The sequence below is a fragment of the Oryx dammah genome, unplaced genomic scaffold (assembly GCF_014754425.2).
Source record: "Oryx dammah isolate SB20612 unplaced genomic scaffold, SCBI_Odam_1.1 HiC_scaffold_2, whole genome shotgun sequence".
Classification (NCBI taxonomy): Eukaryota; Metazoa; Chordata; class Mammalia; order Artiodactyla; family Bovidae; genus Oryx; species Oryx dammah.
The window spans coordinates 160,669,512-160,676,248 of record NW_024070186.1 but is presented as its reverse complement, the minus strand read 5'-3'; positions in this window follow the sequence as shown (position 1 = coordinate 160,676,248).

Below are 6,737 nucleotides of genomic sequence, written 5' to 3'. Positions count from 1 at the left end.
GGGGGCCGGGGCGCGAGGCTCACGGGGTGCGGGCTCCCCTGGCACGGCCGCCCGGCGCCCGGCCGCTCCGCCACATCTGCAGCTCCGGCAGGGAAGGTGGCCGCGGCGGCCGGGCCGTGCGGGGATGTCTTAGAGAGGGAGGGAGGAGGGAGCCGGGAGGAGGGACCGGCGGGCCGCGGAGGAGGGGGAGGAGGAGGGGCGCGGGGGGCGGCCTCCCCCCCGCCTCCCTCCCCCGCTGCTTCCCTCCCAGCAAACCCCTCTCGCCGCCGCGGCCCCAGGCCCGGGGCGCCAGCTGCCAGGCGGGGCGTGCGCGTCGGGGGGAGGGGGCGGCCGGGAGCCGGCGCTGGGCCGGGGGAGGGGCGGAGGGGAGGAAGGGAGGGTGGCGCGGCCCCGGGGAGCGGGAACCGGGAGGGAGGGGGCGCCGGGCCGCGGCCGGGCCGCGCGCGCGTCCTCTTCTGCCCCATCCTCGGGTCCCCCCCCGCGGCCCCGCCCCCGGCCCGAGGGCAGCGCTAGGACACGGCCTGGGAGGTGGCCTGGGGGTGGCGGGCGGGCAGGCGGGGTGGTTGGCGGGGAGGGACGTCCCGCCCTCGGGGAAGCCCGGAGAGGGGGCGGCGCGCGGAGGAGGACCGGCGGGAGGGCGTGTGGGCCCAGAGGAAAAGACCCAAAGACCGGGAAGATGGAGGAGGTCGCGGCGCCCGAGGGGGCGGGGGCCCCTAGTCTGCCTCCCGCGGGGTCACCTTGGCCAGGCCCCCAGCGGCCCGGGGCGGCGGGGAGGGCGGCGGCAGTGCCTCTCCGCGGGCCCTGATTTCTCCGCCCAGCCCAGTTCCAGGAACGCGCGGGCAGCGCCTGGCGGGCAGAGGCCGGGGCTCCGGATTTGGGGCGGCGCAAGCGAGGGTTCGAGGCTGGTCTCAGCCCCTCCTTCCCGTCCGACGTCGGGCTGCTGGTCCTCGCCTTGTCCTCGGCCTCAGTTTCCTTCTCGCTGGAATAGGAAGGAGTCCCCACCGCGGTCTTGGTGCCAGCAATTGGGGACAACCTGCATCATCAGCGCGAGCGCCTGCGAGGGTCGTTGATCGCGCCTGAACTCTCAGCGCCCAGCGCGATGTGGGCTGTTAGGAAGTGCAAGTAGTGAGAAATCAGCTGCAGCAGGCTAAGTTGATTTCCACCTCCTGAGATTGAATTCCAGACTCGAATTCTTTAAGTGTGTTTTGTTTGGGTCAACCCGGAGACCCCGCCCAATTATCTTCTTGCTGTCAGGTGGCAAATCTTGGTTCAAAAACAAACCCTCCTGGTGTTGGCCAGCGCTGCCAGTTGGCCTTGAGGAGTCCGAGAGAGGAAAACCATACACTCTAAGCGAGGCGTCTTGATTCTGGGTGTAATTTTGCCTTCATTCGTGCACTTGGTGCCCGGCCACAACCTGAGAGGAGCAGATCTTCATCACTCAGCGTCCTCAGTGCCTGGCACCATGCTCCCGCACATAGTAGGTGCTCAGGATATGTTTCTCGGATGGACACAGAGCAGGTGCTCATTCCATCTTAAGTGGTCAGGTAGGTATAGTAGTGCTCACGACTGTTGGGTGAATGGGCACATAATTGGTGCTGTGAGCTGTTATGTGGGCAGGTAGTAAATGCTCATTACATTTCCAGCAAACGGATACATAATAGGTTGCATAAATGGACAAGTAATAGGTACTCATGACTGTTGCATGAACAGACAAGACGCTGTTGGGTGGTACATGAAAGGCCAGTAGGCCCGCACCATTTCGAGGTGACCTCCCCTGTTCCCACCCCACCCCAGTTTCCCTGTGTGAATAATGTGGAATGAGGCCGGGTTAAACATTAGCTGGCAGATGGTCCGGAGGGAAGGCCAGCTTCGGGACCTAGCACCTGCTAGGAGGGGGCTGTTAAGGGCCGTCGCTCTGGGTTCTGGGTCCTCTGACCAGCCAGTGCATGGGGAGGGGGAGGGGCCAAGGGCCACAGAGCGCCCGGTCCTGCCTCCCAGATTTGGCCCTCAGGGAGCCCTGCAGCCTGGGGCCTCACTTTGTTCCAGTTGGCCCTGCAGGCTCCAGCTGCAAGGGAATGCAGGTGTATCCTAAAAGGTACACAAGGGGCTAGTTTTAAATCTGTTAAAACTGCTTATGGAATGTTTACAGGATGCCAGCGACAGTGGGGACAGATAGTGAACAATCCCAGCCATCCTTGCCCTTCTGGGTCTCACAGTTCAGCTGCAACTGATTCAAGTGAAATCCACAGGTCTCCACACTATGAGGGGACCTGACCACAAGAAACGTTAACCCGTGAGGACCTTTCTCATTTGTTTTTCTGCTCCCCTGTGTTTTCATGGACAAGCACATTGCTCCCAGTGAGAAATCTGACTTAGGATTCCCACATTTGGATGGTAAATAATAGTATCTCCTTTCTGAGGTTGTTATGGAAATTAAATGAGGTATATTCTCAATACACATTAGCAATTACTACTAGGAATCAAGAGGCTTCCCAGATGGCGTTAGTAGTAAAGGACTTGCCTACCAATGCAGGAGACATAAGAGACACGGGTTTGATCCCTGGGTCAGGAAGATCCCCGGGAGGGGAGCGTGAGGGAACAGCAACCCACTCCAGTATTCATGCCTGGAGAATCCCAAGGACAGAGCCCTGGCAGGCTACAGTCTATAGGGTCACAGAAGTCCGACATGACCGAAGCAACTTGGCACATATGTACACCCACAGCAGGTAGCATTAATCCTGACCCACTGCTTTTCAATTCCAGGACCCAGTTGGTGTCCCCTTAGCTGCAAACAAACCCCTAAATTTGGCACCTGCAAACGCAACAAGAATGAGGAACTCTGTATATAATGTTGGTGGAGTTGACCCAACCAGAAACTCTCAATTCTCAGCCAGACCAGTTCTTTTTCTGAATGAGACGGTTTACTTTCATTATATTCACAATAACCCTGAGGGTGGGTCCTATGGTTATTCCCATTTTGCTGAGAAAGAAACTGAGGCAGAGATTAAGTGACATGGCCAAGGTCTTAGAAGATAGAAGGAGGCATAGACCAAGTTGTGGTCTCAATCAATCTGAGTCCAAAGCATTTGTTATAATTGCTGCCTCCCTGGGGCATCAACTGAGTGGTGGGATGGAGTGTGGGACATTTCAGAGGGCCAGTCTCAGGGTTTTTCATGGTATGCTTTTCTGGGAGGCAGCATTTGTTATGGCAGTCAGGCCAAGCATGGCTTCTTCCTTCTAAGTGCAAGGTGGGTGAACAGGGACGTCTTCTTTCCCTAGTATGACACTAGATTCCCTCCCTCCAGGAGCCCTTATTCTGAGTACCCAACCTTTGTCACCTGCTCCCCTCCCATGTGTTTTGTACTGTCTCTTCTATTAGAGCCTAAATTTCCCAAGAAGTAGAAGAGGGGACAGTATCTGTTTTGTCACCCTCCCTACAGGGTCCTGCCCAGGGCCTGGCATCATCATAAATATTGCTGTTAGAGACTGAAAGTTTGTGTCCTCCTCTGTATTCATATACTGAAGCTCTACTCCCAACCCTGAGGTGATAATATTTGCACACGGGGCCCTTAGGAGGTAATTAGGTTTAAATAAGTTCATGCAGTCCCCATGATGTGATCGGTGCCCTTATAAGAAGAGGAAGAAAGTTGGAGCTCTCTCTTTCCCTCCCTTTCTTCCTCTCATGTGAGGACACAGCAAGAAGGTGGCTGTCTGCAAGCAAGGATATGAGCCCTCACCAGGAAATGAGTCTGTGAGCACTTTGATCATGGACTTCCAGCCTTCAGAAGTGTGAGAAATAATGGTTGATTAAGCCACCCAGCCTGTGTATTTTGTTATAGCCACTGGAACTAAGATAATTGCTAATATATTTGGGGGCTGAATATTGTCTCTTAATCCTTCATCAGTGAACTTTTTTTTTTTCCCCATGCTGCATGGCTTGCAAGATCTTAGTTCCCCAATGAGGAAATCAAACCGAGGCCACCCTACCCCCACCCCCGCCCCAGCAGTGAAAGCACCAAGCTCTAACCACTGGACCACCAGGGAATTCCCAATAAACATTTATTGAACATCTCCTAGGTTCCCGTTCATTTAACAGATGCCTATTAAACTGTTATCACGTGTTCATTCAACAACATTTATTGAGGGTCTGCTGCATGCTGGGCTAGCAAACTCATCCAGGTTTCCAAGGGGATCGCTCAGTCTAGGGTGGGCTCCTTACCTGTCAGTACCCAGAAGGGACATGGCTCACTCATTCACACACATGTACCTGCCCACTTAGTACATGGCTCTTTGGTTAACAAATGATGAGTTTCAGTACAGGAGTAACTCAGCTGTATAAATATGGTTCTTCTCTTTCCAGAGCCTTTAATCTATTCAAGGGACTGGAATTGAATAATACAAGACAACATGTGAGCCTGAAGACTTGTTTCAGATGTAGGAGAGGTAATAGGAACCAGGATAGATGAATGGTATCTATCAAACCCCAAACTCTAGCCCTTAACCTCAGCCAAGTCACCAACTCTCTCCTAGTTTCCCTGTCTGGGAAACGGTGATCCTCATGCCTGCTACGGGGCTATATGAGGCTCTACTAAGAGGGAACACAAAGGGCTGGAAGGGAGAAACAGCGCAGCAAATGGTAGCTGCGCTATTATTATTAATGAAGCCTGCAACCCACTGTGAGTGGGGCCCAGGCACAAGGATGGAGCTGTGGCAAGAAGTGAGATCAGGGTGACTTATTAACCTTGAGCAGTCAGCCTGGAGAGCTCTCTCCCCGTTGGCGCTGGCTTGCCATGGCTGCAAGGCTGGGGCTGACTATGGGTGGGGTGTTTATTCTGGGAATCAGCCCTGACTGTTCCTCACTCTCAGCTCCAGAGAGAAAGAAGGGCTTTGAGTCAGAACCGAGGGCCCTGCTGGGCCCAGCATGTATGACCCAGCCCACCTGCCAGCAGGGCCCCTGACTGAGAACGCCCGGGAGGCACAGCCCCCAGGGCCAGCAGGGTCTTTTGGGTTTGACACACACTCTCCCACTGGAGACACACCTGACCCCTAGAGGGCCTGAAGCGCTCAGCTTTTGGAGTTTTGGAGGCTGAGCTCTAGACATCAGCCTGGAGTGAGGCTCCTGGGCAGGGAGGGACAGACACTGGAGGTGGGGGTGTCCATGCTGGCTTTTCCGCCCCTATAAGTGGCCCCAGTTTCCTTCATCAGGGCTCCATGGACATTCACCTGTTCAGTCGCACAAACCTAACACTTATCAGGGCTCATCCACCACCAAGGGTGATTTGGGGCTTCCCTGGTAGATTAGTTGGTGAAGAATCTGCCTGCACTGCAGGAGACTCCGGGTTCAATCCCTGGGTCGGGAAGATCCCCTGGAGAAGGAAATGGCAACCCGCTCCAGTATTCTTACCTGGAAAATCCTAGGGACAGAAGAATCTTGCAGGCTACAGTCCACGGGGTCGCAAGAGTCGAACACGACTTGGCAACTAAACCACCACCATACTTCACTGAATGTTCTGCCTTCACCATCTTGGGATTATTAATCATTTTGAACAGACCCAGTGCGTTTTCATTTTTGCACTGGATCGGGTCCATTGTGCAGCCTTTCCTGCCCCCCTGCTTTGTTTCCCCCCCCCCCAGTCTTCCTCAAGTGGAGGAGGTTTTCAGATCCACCCCTCAGCCACACCCAGCCAGCCTGGAGTGCCTTAAGTAATAAGCCCATTTCTTGAAAGGGGCGGGGGTGAGCACCTGCCACTTCAGCCTAACGGTACCAACCTTTCCGGAAAAAGGCCCAAGGAGTGGGGCTGTGCGGTGGTGGGTAAGTCACTCAACTTTCTGATCTTCTGATTATTGAGACAATGTTTTATTTAGCTGAGTTGGACTATTGGGAGGATTAAAGAGGTAGTTCATATAACACACAGTGCCTGGTGGAGTAAGCGCTCAATCCATTAGAACTATTATCAAGATCGTTTTTAAAAAGGAGGATTCCTACAGGCGCTAACTTGGAAAGAGGGAGGGAAGGGTCAGCCCCATCCCTACGGACCTGCCCCGGGAAGGAGGAGCCGCCCCTCCCCCGACCCCGCCCCGTTGTCTTCCGAGGGAGGAGACCCCACCGTGGTAGGGACGAGGGGGCGGAGGAGCGGGAGCGACACATTTTTGAGTCGTGACCAAGTGGAAACTCCCTCCCAGAGGCGGAAGCCGGGGGCGCCCCACTGGGGCCAGAGACTCCGCCGAGGCGAGATCCGCGGCCTGGGGACGGGGCGGGGCGCCGTTGGGTGGGGGTGGGGGACCCGGGACCCGCCCCTCGCCTCATGAATATAAACGAGCCGGCGGAGGAGAGCGGAAGTGCGAGGCAGCCCTGCCCCTTCTGGCCACGCCTTCGCCGCGGGCCCGCGGCCGGAGGGGCGTGGCCTTGCAGCAGACGCCCCGCCCCTCCCGCCCCGCGCGCGCGGGGCCTGCTTCCGGCCGGCGCGCCCCGGGCGTGACCTCGCGCGCGCGCGCGCGCGCCGGAGCCGCCCTGGGGGAGGTACCCGCGCCCCTCGCCCAGGTAGGGCCGCCCTTTGTCTCTGGCATCGGCCCCCGGGGCCTGGGTTTCCACCACCCGCCCGGCCAGAGGCCCCAGTGCTCGCTGCTCCTCTAGCTCCGACCCGGCCCGGCGGCCCCCAGGGCGCGATCTGGCCCCTGAGTCAGGCTCGCAGTCGCGCCCGCAACCCGGGAGGCGCGACAGGAACCCATTCACTCCA